Source organism: Monodon monoceros, unplaced genomic scaffold (assembly GCF_005190385.1).
Source record: "Monodon monoceros isolate NGI ecotype Baffin Bay Population unplaced genomic scaffold, NGI_Narwhal_1 Super_Scaffold_3, whole genome shotgun sequence".
Classification (NCBI taxonomy): domain Eukaryota; kingdom Metazoa; phylum Chordata; class Mammalia; order Artiodactyla; family Monodontidae; genus Monodon; species Monodon monoceros.
In genome coordinates, this window is record NW_021703780.1 from 38,816,905 (window position 1) to 38,830,230 (window position 13,326).

Below are 13,326 nucleotides of genomic sequence, written 5' to 3' on the forward strand. Positions count from 1 at the left end.
TTCATGTTTTCAATGACAATCTATTTGGTGCCATTATTTAAAACAAGCTCTGGACAGAGTCACCTAGGACTAACTATAAAATTGGAGACACAGGCATGGAGGATTTAATCCATGGAGACAATCTGTACCTGGCCCCTAGATGACAGTGAAGCTGACAAAGTGTCATTTTGGAAGCTTGCCAGAGCACCTGAACTGTCATGGGGTCACTATCCAGGGAGAGTGACTTTTCAAGCTGGACTTACTTGACCTTTTGGAATCTGTTTCTTAGAAATCCCAGCCACACTGTGAGGACCTAGAAGAGGAAGAGTCCTGAGGTTTGGAATGGCCACTCCCAGGAACGAGAGAATCAGTGGCTCAGGGACGTGGGGGGGCCTATGAATGCTGGGAGCCTAGGTGACGGCCATAAACGTGCAGTGGCACCGGTCACGTGCTCCTCCTTTCTTGGGCAGCCCCCAGGCACCTGGCTGAGTGTAGGGATGAAGCCAGGCTGTGGTGCTGCTCTGGGCAGGGAAGGGCAGGGAGACGAGGGGGCTGTTAAGAAAGCATTCTAGGTGGCCAACGGTGGGATCCACACTGGGTAGACGGTGGGCGGGGGGCGGGGGCAGCCTTGAGGCCTTGAGATCCTCATGGGGCTGAGGAGGAGGGGGAGGGAAGTGAGGACCCCCAGAAACCACCCCAGAGCTGTCTTTCTAGGCACACAGCTCCATACCTGCACTGACAGTGGAACTGCTTTTATTATCAGAAAAAGGAGGGTGCTTTTTTTCCCCTCCTCTAATGTTTTAAGCTGCCTATGTTTATCTGCTGATACCCCATAGGTACCATGTGATAAACATTCTACAGAAAGGAACTGATGAACACAAACATAAAGGCAGAAAGGTGGTGAGAGGAGGGAGGGAAGGAGGGAGAGGGCAAGGAAGGAAGGAAGAAAGGAAGCAAGGGAGGGAGGGAAGAAGGAAGGATGGGCCATGTAGAGAGATTTTACAGTATTTCAGGGTCAATGGCGATCTGGCCCCCAATCATGTTTCTGACCTCATCTCCCATTCTCTTCCTCCCTCACTGCTCCAGCCACCTGACTTCCTGACTCTTCCTCCAACCCACCAGCCACGTTCCTGCCTCAGGGCCTTTGCACTTGCTTTCCCTCTGCCTCTTAAGATTCTTCCCACACGTGGCTCACTCTCCTCTTTCAGCTCAAATATAACCTTCTCAGCGAGGCCTTCCTCAAGCCCTCTATTTAAAACTGCCACTGGACTTCCCTGGTGGCACAGTGGTTAAGAACTCGCCTGCCAATGTAGGGGACACGGGTTCAAGCCCGGGTCCAGGAAGATGCCACGTGCCGCGGAGCAACTAAGCCCGTGCGCCACAACTACTGAAGCCCGCACGCCTAGAGCCTGTGAGCGACAACAAGAGAAGCCACCGCAATGAGAAGTCCGCGCACCACAACGAAGAGCAGCCCCCATTCACCACAACTAGAGTAAGCCTGCGCGCAGCAATGAAGACCCAACACGGCCAAAAGTAAATGAAAATAGCTAAATAAAAATTTTTATAAATAGATAAAACTGCCACGACCTCTTTCCTACTTTATTTTTCCATACAGCATTTCTCACCATCTGACATGCTATTTACTTAATTCTGGCTCCCTCCCCTTCCCCCAGCACAACTACCATGAGAGCAGGAGATCTGTTTATCTGCTTTGTTCATTCCTACATCCCTAGTGCCTAGAACAGAGCCTAGCATGTAGGAGGTACCCAATAAATACCCACTGAATGAATGGAAGGAAGGAGAGTGGAGAGAAAGATGGAATTGGAGTCAGATTTAAGCTAATCCTGGATCCTCAACAATCTGAAAGAAACTATTACCATCTGAGTGAAGGTGTGGGGGAGCTCCAAAAGCAAGGAGCAGATGCTATCTGAGGCCTTCTCTTTTGCTCCCAAGAACTCCCGAAAAGGTTCCCCCAGAGAGCATATTGTCTTAAATATTAGTTCGCAGAAAGTCTGACCTAGAATCTCCAACTGCCATGATAAGGATGCTCTAAGACTGCCTTAATATAAGAACAAGGATCAGCCAAGTCACCCCCTGTGCTTGGAGACGGATGACCCCTGTAGTAGTTTCCTGTTGCCACTGTAACAAATTACCACAAACTTAGTGGCTTAAAACAAAACATTTATCCTCTTAGAATTCTGAAGGTCAAAAATCCAAAATTAGTTTCACTGGACCAAAATCAAGGTATTGGCAGGGCCGCACTTCCTCCAGAGGTTCTAGGGGAGCACTTGTATCCTTGCCTTTTCCAGCGTACAGAGCTGCATTCCTTGCATTCCTTGGCCTCTTCCCCCATCTTCAGAGCCAGCAGACTTTGCTGCAGTAGCCACTCTGCCTTCTTCTGTATCAGATCTCCCTTTGCCTCCCTCTTCAAAGGACAATTGTGATTGCACTTAGGGCCCACCAGGATAATCCAGGATAATCTCCCCACCTCAAGTTCCTTAACTTAGTTGCATCTGCAAAGTCCATTTTGCCATACAAGGCAGCATCCACAGGATCCAGGGATTATGGTCTGGATATCTTTGGGGGCCACTACCCAGTCCATCACCACGAAAGACAGGCACCAAGAGTTTGGGAGAAACACAGTTCAGACCTCTGGTCCACTGGAAAGAAGAGTCAGATCGGGAGTCTCAGCAAGGTCCTGGGCCAGAGTCTTTCTTTTGCTGTAACTAGGGAGTGGGGAGTTATTTTCATGCAACTGAGCATTTTGGTCCTTGGAGGGCCTCCTTAGAAGAGAAGGGTAGTTTTCTCTTCTCCAACCTGATGTCCCCAATGGACCACTCAGAAATTCATCCCAGGATGCACATGCTGAGGGTCAAGGGGAACCCAGCAGGATCTCTGGACTGTCCTGAAGGCTTTTAAGGAGGGGAAGCTGCAAAGAAATGGTGTGGGTCAGACGAACAAGCTCGGGTTCAGGGATGGCAGGTAAGCTTTTTCCCATGAGACCTGCCCGGGGTGGAGGGTTCTGAGAACCCATCTGGGTTGCGTGCTTGTTTGGAAAAAGGAATGATCAGTGAGCTCTGGGTTCTGGCAAGTTCAAGGACAGCCTGTTTATCAGGCGAGCGGGCCCGCAGACGACTGTGTCTGCAGGGCAGCCTGCCTGGCTCCTGCTGCCACCGGGAGAGCAAAGCTGGCTTGTACTTCCATTAGAGCGGTGACCAAGAAACTCCACGCCGCTGAGGTCACAATTCTTGGATGAGGGAAGTGCCAAAAGCAGTGACGAGGATCAAAGAGTTACAGCAGATTACAAATGAAAGAAACGAAAATCTGTTTTTAGGTACCTATCAATATAATAATACAGAAATGAACTTAAACATGAGGTCGTTTCCCCATAACACCTGGGAGCCTCTCCCTTCAGGACCCTCCCTATGGGAGAACTCTTTCGAAGCTGAGTGGCTATGAGCTGTGGATAATTCAGTAATGGTCTCGGGAGAGCTGCTGAGATGACGCCAAGGCCCGGGAGAAGTCAGGCTTTGCAGATGGGACTTGAAAGAAAAAGAAGGGCAACGCACTGCCTGGTACCCCAGGAACTGTTGAGCAGCAGATTAAGACTCCCGTGCTCAGGCTGGGCTTCCAGTGCCATGGCCCGGTGTCAACCAGGGAGGGAACCAGTGCAGGAAGGCACTTCCTCCTGAGCTCAGCACCCCCAGAGCCTCGGCTCCATGAAACCAGCACTTACCGAGGTTCCTAGATCTCTAAGTCATGACCCCACTCACTGAGCGCTAAGAGTGACACCCAGGTCTGCCCAACACCAACGCAGCTCCTGCGCTTCCCCAGGCATCTTTTGAGACACAAAGAGTCACAGAGACAAGGCAGGAGGACGAGGTGCTAAAACCCGGCAGCCAGGGCCCTGGGAACCGCAGAAGCAGCCAGCCCCACGCTAAGTCTGGAGACCCGCGGAGAGCGGAGGCTTTGTCGGGTCTCAAGCAGCTCCTCCAGCCTCATCCTCCATCACTCTTTTTGCTGTTTTCCCCCTCGATCCCCTTCTTTCCTCCTCTTTATCCCTCTCCCCACCATCCTTTCATTTGTCCCCCTCTTTCTTCTCACTCTTCTCCTCACTTCCTCATGGTCTATGATACTGAAACTGAAGTGTTTTTGAAACACTGTCAGTGGTGTTACATGAAGCTTTATTTTTCCTACTTTTTATCGGATAAATTATGATTGACTTTTTAATGTGTCTTGACAATAAAACCTAAATTTAGTTACCTTTTAATTTTTGTGAGCCCTCTGGTGTATCAGCATCCCTAAATAACGCGTGTGTGCGTGCGTGTGTGTGTTACTCCACCCATGCTCTGGGTACTTAATCAGTGTGGCTGACAGTTCAAAATCAATTAATTTTAACAGCAACCAGAGGAACTCAGATTATATATGAGGAAGAATTTCCTCATACTTAGACTACTGCAGTAATCTCCTACCTAACCTCTCTACCTTCATTCTTTCTCCATTTAATCCACCTTTTTGCACTATTAACATAATCACTCCTTGCTCTAAAACCATCAACGGCTACCCACTGCCCAAAGAACACAGAGTACAAATTCCCTCACCTGGCATTAAATGGCTTCTATCAACCTACTAGGAATTTCCTAACAGTGGTTTCCAGGAATGGAAATTGTGAGAAAACACTTTTCTCCTGGAAGTATTCATATACAGGCCAGGTTACCTCACATAAGGGATGCTAAAAAGAAGTAGTAGCTGGTCTCCAAGGAGGCCTCTCTCCCTCCCAGTGAACCATGCCTCTTGTTGTTCATACCCTTATGTAGCCCTCTACTGAATCTGAGCCGGTCCTATGACCAAGAAAACACAAAGTGACATTGTGTGACTTCCAAGATTAGGCCATAAGAAACCTTTCTATTTATGCCTGGATCTCTCAATACACTCACTCTTGGGATATTTCTGCTCAGAACAGCTGCCATGCTGTGAGAGGCACAAGGCACATGGAGAGGCCACATGTAGGGCACCCTAGTCAACAGCCAGCATCAGTGCCAGCCATGTGAGGGAGCCAGTGTGGACAACCAGCCCAGCTGAGCCTTCAGATGACTCCTGCCCTGGCCTCTACTTGACTACAGCAACATGAAAGACCCCAAGTGAGAACTGCCCAGCTGAGCCCAGTCAACCCACAGAATCATGAAAAATAATAAAGTGCCAATTCCACTTAAGAATGTCCTAGATGAGCCAATAAAAACTAACTTTATTAAATCATGACCCTTGAGTACATGTCTTTTATTTTATTTATTTATTTTTTTCAGGCCACGCCACACAGCATGTGGGATCTTAGTTTTCCAACCAGGGATTAAACCTGTGCCCCCTGCAGTGGAAGCCCAGAGTCTTAACCACAGGACCACCAAGGAAGTCCCAGGAGTACATGTCTGTTAAATATCCTATGTAACAAAACAAACAGGAGTTCCATGATTGTTTCAAGAAAAAGCAATTGTGCAATTGTTTGAGTTGCAAGCTAAACTAGCCATTTTTTTCATGAAACACCATTTTTACTTGAAAGAAAAGAATAATAGACAAATAAATTATGATTATTTAGATTGGGTATTTGACAAACTTTCTCTTGGAAATGAATGAAGTGAGACTGTCACTTCAAGAAAAGAAACTGACAGTATGTTACAAACAATAAAAAGCAAGCTTTCAAGAGAAAATTCAAATTATGGAAAACTTGTATCCACCGTTGTGAGCTTCACAGCTTCCCAATACTTGAAGGTTTTTCTGATGAGAGCAGTGGTCTTAGTATGATTTACTGACATTGTAAAATGAAGCATGTCAACATTTAGATCTATATAACTCAGTAAACCAATTATTTCCCAATGACCAATTCAAAGTAAAAGATCCATTCAAAGTGCCAGATGGGCCAATGGATTATAATGTCACAAAGTATGAAAAGTTTGTTGATAAGATTTCAGACTCCACATTCCAAGTAACCTTTAAGAAACTACCACTCATCGAGTTTTGGTACAGTAACAAAGAAAAATATCCACAATTATCTGCAAAAGCTATTAAAATATCCCTCTCCTTCTCAATTACATATCTGTGTGCAGCCAGATTTTCTTCATATCCTTCAGCTAAAACAATGTACTTAAAGAGACTGAACACAGGGCTTCCCTGGTGGCGCAGTGGTTGAGAGTCCACCTGCCGATGCAGGGGACACGGGTTCATGCCCCAGTCTGGGAAGATCCCACATGCTGCGGAGCGGCTGGGCCCGTGAGCCATGGCCGCTGAGCCTGCGCGTCCGGAGCCTGTGCTCCACAACGGGAGAGGCCCGTGTACCGCAAAAAAAAAAAAAAAAAAAAAAAAGAGAGACTGAACACAGAAACAGTTATGAGAATCCAGTTCTCTTCTATTAAACCAGACATTAGCAAAAGTGTAAAACAATGTCACTCCTCTCAACATTTTTGTTTTGGAAAATAGCTATTTTTCATTAAAAATGTCATTTATGATAAATGTAATGGATTTATTACTATATCAAATGAATTCATAAATTTGTAATTTTTAAAACTGCCTCAGTTTTAATTTCTAATACAGTAAACAAAAGTTCTTGAGGTCCTTAACAATTTTTTTGTTTTATAGTTTTTTTAAACAAATTTATTTATTTCTTTATTTTTGGCTGCGTTGGGTCTTCGTTGCTGCGTGCGGGCTTTCTCTACTTGCGGTGAGTGGGGGTTACTCTTTGTTGTGGTGAGCGGGCTTCTCATTGCAGTGGCTTCTCTTGTTGCAGAACATGGGCTTTAGGCGTGCGGGCTCAGTAGTTGTGGCTCTCAGGCTCTAGAGCACAGGCTCAGTAGTTGTGGCACACCCGCTTTGTTGCTCCGTGGCATGTGGCATCTTCCCGGACCAGGGCTTGAACCCGTGTCCCCTGCATTGGCAGGTGGATGCTTAACCACTGTGCCTCCAGGGAAGCCCCCTTAACAGTTTTTAAGAGCATAAAGTTGACTTCAAAATAAACCAGCTTTCTTTCAAGGTGGCCAATCTGACACCCAGTTTCTTCAGGAACAAAGCCAATCCTCAGGGATGACTTGCGCCTATAAATGAGTATCCTTGTACAGCACCATGCTTTTAGTACCCACTGAGTCTCTAATGTCTAAAAAATCTTTCTGTGCATATATCTTCTCTCACCAACTAGGTTTCACTCACTTGGGCCATGGGGACAGCCAAGGACTACGTCTGAAACCATCTGTCACAGCACCTGGCCCACAAAAGTGCCTCAGATGGGAAAGACTAAGATGACAACACCAGTTTTTTGAGATTAACACTGAAAAAATCTGATAAAGCTATAGCCTCATCTTTGCCAGTGGAAACTAAGAAAGAAAACTTCTAGCTGGGGCTGGGAGCTCAAAGCTAAGGGATGAACAGGACAACCGACCCTGGACATGGACAATAGGTGCCACTGTGGCTAGCTGCTGCTCAAACAAACGACAAAGCGAACCGAGTCAATGCAGCAGCTCTCCCTACCCAGGGAGAACTTCTCTCTCGTCTCCTCTCAGAGAACCTCAGAAGCCTCCCAAACCCTCCTTCTTCCGCCTTCACATTTCCTTCAGAGGAAAGAACTTGGTATGGGTTTCAGAACAGGAGGGGCCCCCGCCTCAGGCCTTCCTGCAAGATCCACAAACAACCCGACCCCCGCAGACTGACAGACACATGGGCTCAGCACCCTGTTTGGCAACAGGAAAACTCACGGGGTGTTAAAGGCAGAGAAAGGGAAGTGAAGCCCATAAACAGCTAGTAGAACCACTGAGCTTCAGAGACTAAAACAAATCAGAGAGGAGCCCCACGTTTCCCCTGGCCCCCAGCAGGGACCCCACCATGGCCTGGTTTCCCAGATAGCTGGGACAACGAACATCAAATTCCCTGGAGCTCCCCTTCTGAGAGTTTACAAAACCTGCCAGGCATCCTGAGAGCAAACAGGGAAACAGCAATGCGAAGCACAGAGCATTGTTCTGACTCTCGTGAGGACCCGATATCCCAGCAGAGATGGAAGAAACAATTCCGTGTATCATGCCCAGCTCCTTCTCATACATGCCAGCAAACTACAGACCCATGAGACAGGGACAGAATCTGGTTTTTCACTGTCATCATTTTCCAAGTGCCTAGTAATGTACCTGGCACATAGCAGGCACTCAAAAACGTTTGTTATATAAATGAAAGAAAAAGATGGACACTATCTTTGTGGCCTGGCACCCAAATAATATGGGCAGAGAAGAAAGTTTGTACATTTCTTTCCTTCTTTCTTTATTTTTTTATTTTGCGGTACGTGGGCCTCTCACTGCTGTGGCCTGTCCTGCTGCAGAGCACAGGCTCCGGACGCGCAGGCTCAGCGGCCATGGCTCACAGGCCCAGCCACTCCGCGGCATGTGGGATCTTCCCGGACCGGGGCACGAACCCATGTCCCCTGCATCGGCAGGCGGACTCTCAACCACTGCGCCACCAGGGAAGCCCCTGTACATTTATTCATTCAACAAATACTTAGCATCTCCTCTGTGCCAGACACTGTCCTAGACACAACAGGAAACAAAATAAGTCCCCGCCCTTATGGAGTCTATGTTTCGGTGGGTGTAAAGGTGAAAATCTTAATGCTCCTCAAAAAAAACCACATAAGCCATAGAATCAATAATTATTTAATAAGTGCCCACTACGTGCAAGTACCAGATGCAGTGACAGGCTCCTGGGATCTGGGACTCAGCGCTAGTGAAACCATTTCATCTGAGATGTGTCCGTCAGTTGTCAGAGGCCCCTGGGTAAGGAAAATGGGATTACCTCTTTGGTGCATCTGTCCTCATCTGTTGGTGAACAGAAGCCACTGCGTGAGTACCACGTGCATACCCCAAAACACCACGCAATGCTGCGGGATAGAAAGAAAGCCAACATCTTTAGCTGAGAGGCACCAGGGGTCAGAAAAGCAGCTCTGATACATTATAATTAAACATCAGGGCTCAGCGAGTGCTCCTAAGGCAAGCTGGCTCCTCCTCTGTCCCTCACCCCTGCCCCCACCACCACCCCAGATGTTGTGATTCTGAGCCTGAGTCAGCAAATATTTCCCAACCCTGGAAGTAGTCTGCTTACTTCCAAGTAAGCAGACACCAGCTTTGCTGATTCTATCAGCGTGGGGCAGGAGGAGCTGGCAAGGTGAAGAAGAAGCCAGAGCCCAACACCCCCCCACAGGTGGCAGCTCCTAAATGCAGACGCCCTGAGTCATGCTTGATTCTTTGACCAAAGCCCAGTAGAGACGGCACTGGAGTCACACCCTAATCACCAGCCTCTGAGCTGTGAAGGCCAAGAACCATATGCCAAGGAAGAAGACCCACATATCTGAAACCTGATACAAGGGGCCATTTCCTCCCTGCCAGGCTCAAGCAAGTGCCTAGCTCTCCTGACACCACAGAACTCAGCTGCAAGTGGCTCCTCCCTCTGGATCCAAAGGCACAGAGGAGGGCCTGTAGTTTAGCTTCCCAGTCCGCAGGTAACACCCTAGGAGTGGGCCTCTGTATTTGGTGACAGAATACAGCTGAAGCCTTTGGAAGCGACAGGGCCAGCCCCTCCTGAGAGAAGCTGCACCATCCCAGGACATGCCAGGAGCCATGGGCCCTGAGGACAGCTTGCACAACAGCCAGGACATCTGCATTCTATCCAAAGAAGAGGCCTACCAGCTTCCCAGGCCAGCGCCCAACAATGGCTGTCCTCTCACCAGGCCCTGGGGGATGGGGTCTGAGGGACCACAGGTGAGGCTGGAAGGCTGAGTGAGGGCAATTCTTCCTGAGTGGGTGGAGGCACACACCAAAGGAGGAGGAAAGCAAGGAGAAAGGCAGCCAAACAAACGAGCAGTTCGTTAAACTAAGGACTTAATGGGCTACACCATCTGTAGGATAATGTCAGGGGCCTGTCTGCCCACCCCTTTGAAAAAGAGAGGCAGGCTGACCCAAGCTCTGCCAACGTCACCGAATGGGCACTTGGTAATCGATGATCATGACTACCCACGCGGAAGATGACGTGGTGGACAAACTGCGAGAAGCTATCTGGCCAGAGCTTCTGGTGCACAAGCTGCTCCCCAAGGACTGGGCCTGACGTCCTCTCAAGCCCTTCTCACCTGCTGCCTCAGTAGAGAGCGCTATCAATGGGTAAGCAGACAGAGGAGTAGCAAACGGCTCCAAAGAGTCAGGTAAAGTCCTGGGGAGCCACAGGCTGGACTAAATCACCACCAAATACACAACCCCAACTTCATCAGAATGACCCATTAAAGCCGCAAAGGGATGTTTTCCATTGGAACAAGGACCCCCTTTTGGTCCAGTCTGCCCTACTCCCCCCACCGCCCAAGTGCTGCTTAGGAGAGGGCTCAGAGGGTTAGTGGAGAGGGCACTGGCTCAGCCATCCACGACCCTACTCCTTTCACAGAAAAGGGTCTGTGCACAAGAGGGTTCCAAAACTTTAAAGTCTGGTCTGGTTGTTTCAGTTGGCTCTCCACCACAGTTCCTGAAGGCTGCCAATTCTGTGTCCAATTCTGGCTCAAAGACAGAGAGCACGATCCTCAAAAGAGGAGACCTAGAAACCTGGAGCCCGGTGAAACAACAGGCCTTCATTTCTGAACTGAGAGTGGGTCACGCTTTCAGAATCCTCCAAAATCAGATTGGGCAGAAATATAGGATATGTTATTTCCTGAAGATCTCTCTAGGGGACCAACGCCAAATAAAGGAGCTCAAACTGAACGCATCTGTAAAGAACTTTCAGTCTGGCAAGAAGGTTAAAGATCCAGAAGCACCGTGAAGGTGGTGGGTTCTCTAGCCACAAAGAGGATGATCTCTGTGACTGGAAGCAACTCAAGTTCCTGACACCATCTTCCTAATGCAGCCCCACAACCTGTCCAGGCAGATACTGACTGGCTACGCCTGGGCAAAGGGAACAGGACTTCAGTGTCAGCCTCTCTCTCTTAGAGCCACAGGAAATGAAGCTCCCAAGGAAAACAGAGGGAGAAGAACCTTCAAGAGAACCTGCTCAGTTATCGACATCAGAAGCCCCAGACACATTCAGAGATGCGTGAGGGAAAAATCAGCAGGTGGTTCGAGTCACCAATAACAAAAGGAACAGCTACCTGCCAGCCCCAAGGCTATCAGGCTGGCAATCTATTTCAAAACTCAAACAGGAAAAAAAATGTTCTGGAGCCAGTACAGAGGAATAGGTTGAGGACCACAGGCATTCTCTGGGGCATAGATTCTGGAGACTTCTCTTAGCTCTCTGAGATAGGGCATAGGGTAGAGGGTGGGAATCAGGGCAGAGATAGGCTGAGGTATCACGGTTTAAAGGTGTACAGTATATCCAGAGTGTAAAGCCACAAAGCCCTGTTTCCTGGAAGGGGAAAAGAGTTGGATGAGGCCTCCAGCTACCCCTGGCATACACCCAATTCAGCGGCTGGTCTCTCCTCAAAGGTTCCTGGAAGTCAACAGACCCATAAAGGGGAAGTACAAAAGCTGAGATTGGAAGAATGGTCTACAAATTGGACATTATCCCTGATGCAACACCCCACCAAACATTACCTGCTATTTACCTCAGACATTCAGCGCCTTACTTCAATCAGGGGCTGAACACCCACACGCCCACTCCACAGGTATCTCAACTGCGGGTCATGGGAAAGCAGTGTCTGCAGCTAATGCTTCTCCCAGAAGCAGAGGCAAGGAACTGGGAAGGAAGGGGAGGTGGATGACAGGAATGCAGAGGGCATGGCTGATTGGAAAGAAATCAGAGAGTGGGGCAAAAACAGGGCTTCTGGGGGGAACCTGGGTAGGAGGGGCTTAGGTAGACAGGGATTGCAGGCACGGGCTGAAAAAGCCCGGTAACACCGCGAGGAAGATGGTGGGGAGAGGTGATACTGAGAGGGGCCAGGCAACGCGGGAAGGAGAGGACAGGGATGGGAAAAGAGAGAGAAGACACAGGTCAAGGATGGGAGGACGAAGACAGGAGACAAGGATAACGAGGGGGACAGAGAAGATCTCCAAGGAGACCCTGGGTAGAGAGGGCAATGAATTTGGGGACACCAGAGAAGATATGAAAGAAGAGATCAGAGACAAGGGTGGGTAGTGGGAGAGGACCTAGAGCCTGGGATGGGGCTCTCAGAACACAGAAGTGGGAGGAGACGGAGACACGAGGCCCAAAAGGGGGCACAGAGTCTGGGGGTTGGGGGGAGGCCCGTGGTTCGGGCTCAAATATTGATAGGCGTCCAAAGGCTGGGGGAGCAGGGGAAGCGGGGCGGTGTGCCAGGAGAGCAACGGACGACCGCGACCCGCCCGGGCCAGAGCGACAGGAAGCGGCAGCCGCTCCGTCAGCCGACCCCTGCGACTCTCCCCACTCCACTCCCCGCCGGGCCTTCCGCCCCAGCCGCGTTGCCCGCCTCAGCCCGGGCCCGCTGCTTCCCTCCGCTGCTTGCCTACCCGCTTCCCCGGACCCGGGCTGACCTGTTCTGGCTGCCCTCCGCGCCACCGCCGCCGTCCCGCAGGCTCCGTAGGCTCCTCCGGCTCCTGCCAAAACTTTTCCCATTAATCCCCAGATCCGCGGCGGCCGCGGCGGCCGCGGCGTCACACGCTGCGCCGCCTGGCCCCGCCCCACAAGAGTGACGTCACCGCGCAGCTCCTCCCCTCCCCTCCCCTCTCCACGCCCCCTTCCGCCCCGGCCGCGGCCAATCACCGCGCCTCCTAGAGTCGCCCCTGATTCTGCCACTCCGCCCACCAGCACGCTGCCCCGGGCCCGCCTGCAGCGCCCTCTGGTGCGGGACGAGGGCGCAGCAGCTCAAGGAGGAGCTGGGGAGGAATCTCCAGGGCCAGTAAGCAAGTCTGGCAAGTATCACAAAAGAGAATTTAAAGCTGGAAGGGAACTTAGAGATCATCTCGTACAGTCTCCTCAAACTTCCAGTGAAGAAACTGTCCCAGAAAAGGTGCGTGACTTGCAGTGAGAAGCAATGCTGAGGTTAGAACCTGGATATCCAAATTCCACTGGAAATGGCTGTGCTCCCTGTAATTTTCACAAAAGGGCTTTGCTCCCTCAAGAGGCTTCTGCAACTAGAAATTTATGGTTCTGGATTTCTTACCTATCTTCCTATTTATCTAATACACTTGCCCACCTAAATGGGGAGCACCCTCCTTACTGTTGTAGAAAATTCTGTTCTCGCTTCTTAACCCAAGTCTTTAGGACCTGGAGGAGACGTGTTATTCCAACCTTCAGATATACCATAAAAAGGTACCCAGCAGCTGGAGGGCAGTATGGGAGAAGAAGATGGGTTTGCCATCTGGCAATGAACAAAACTTGACTCTA

The 13,326-nt window shown here is 49.7% G+C and overlaps 1 protein-coding gene across 2 annotated transcripts in view; it reads right to left on the minus strand.

The window, feature by feature from the left end:
- PPARD (peroxisome proliferator activated receptor delta) overlaps positions 1 to 12,618 on the minus strand; it is a 77,022-nt gene extending 64,404 nt beyond the window's left edge. Inside the window, exons 1-2 of one of the 2 annotated variants that reach the window (XM_029242092.1) lie at positions 12,474 to 12,618; positions 8,791 to 8,875 (exon numbers count right to left, since the gene is read on the minus strand). The gene's annotated coding sequence lies outside the window, so the exon portion shown is untranslated. The remainder of the gene's footprint in view (positions 1 to 8,790; positions 8,876 to 12,473) is intronic. The other variant, XM_029242093.1, reaches the window with a different exon arrangement.
- Positions 12,619 to 13,326: the final 708 nt, after the last annotated feature.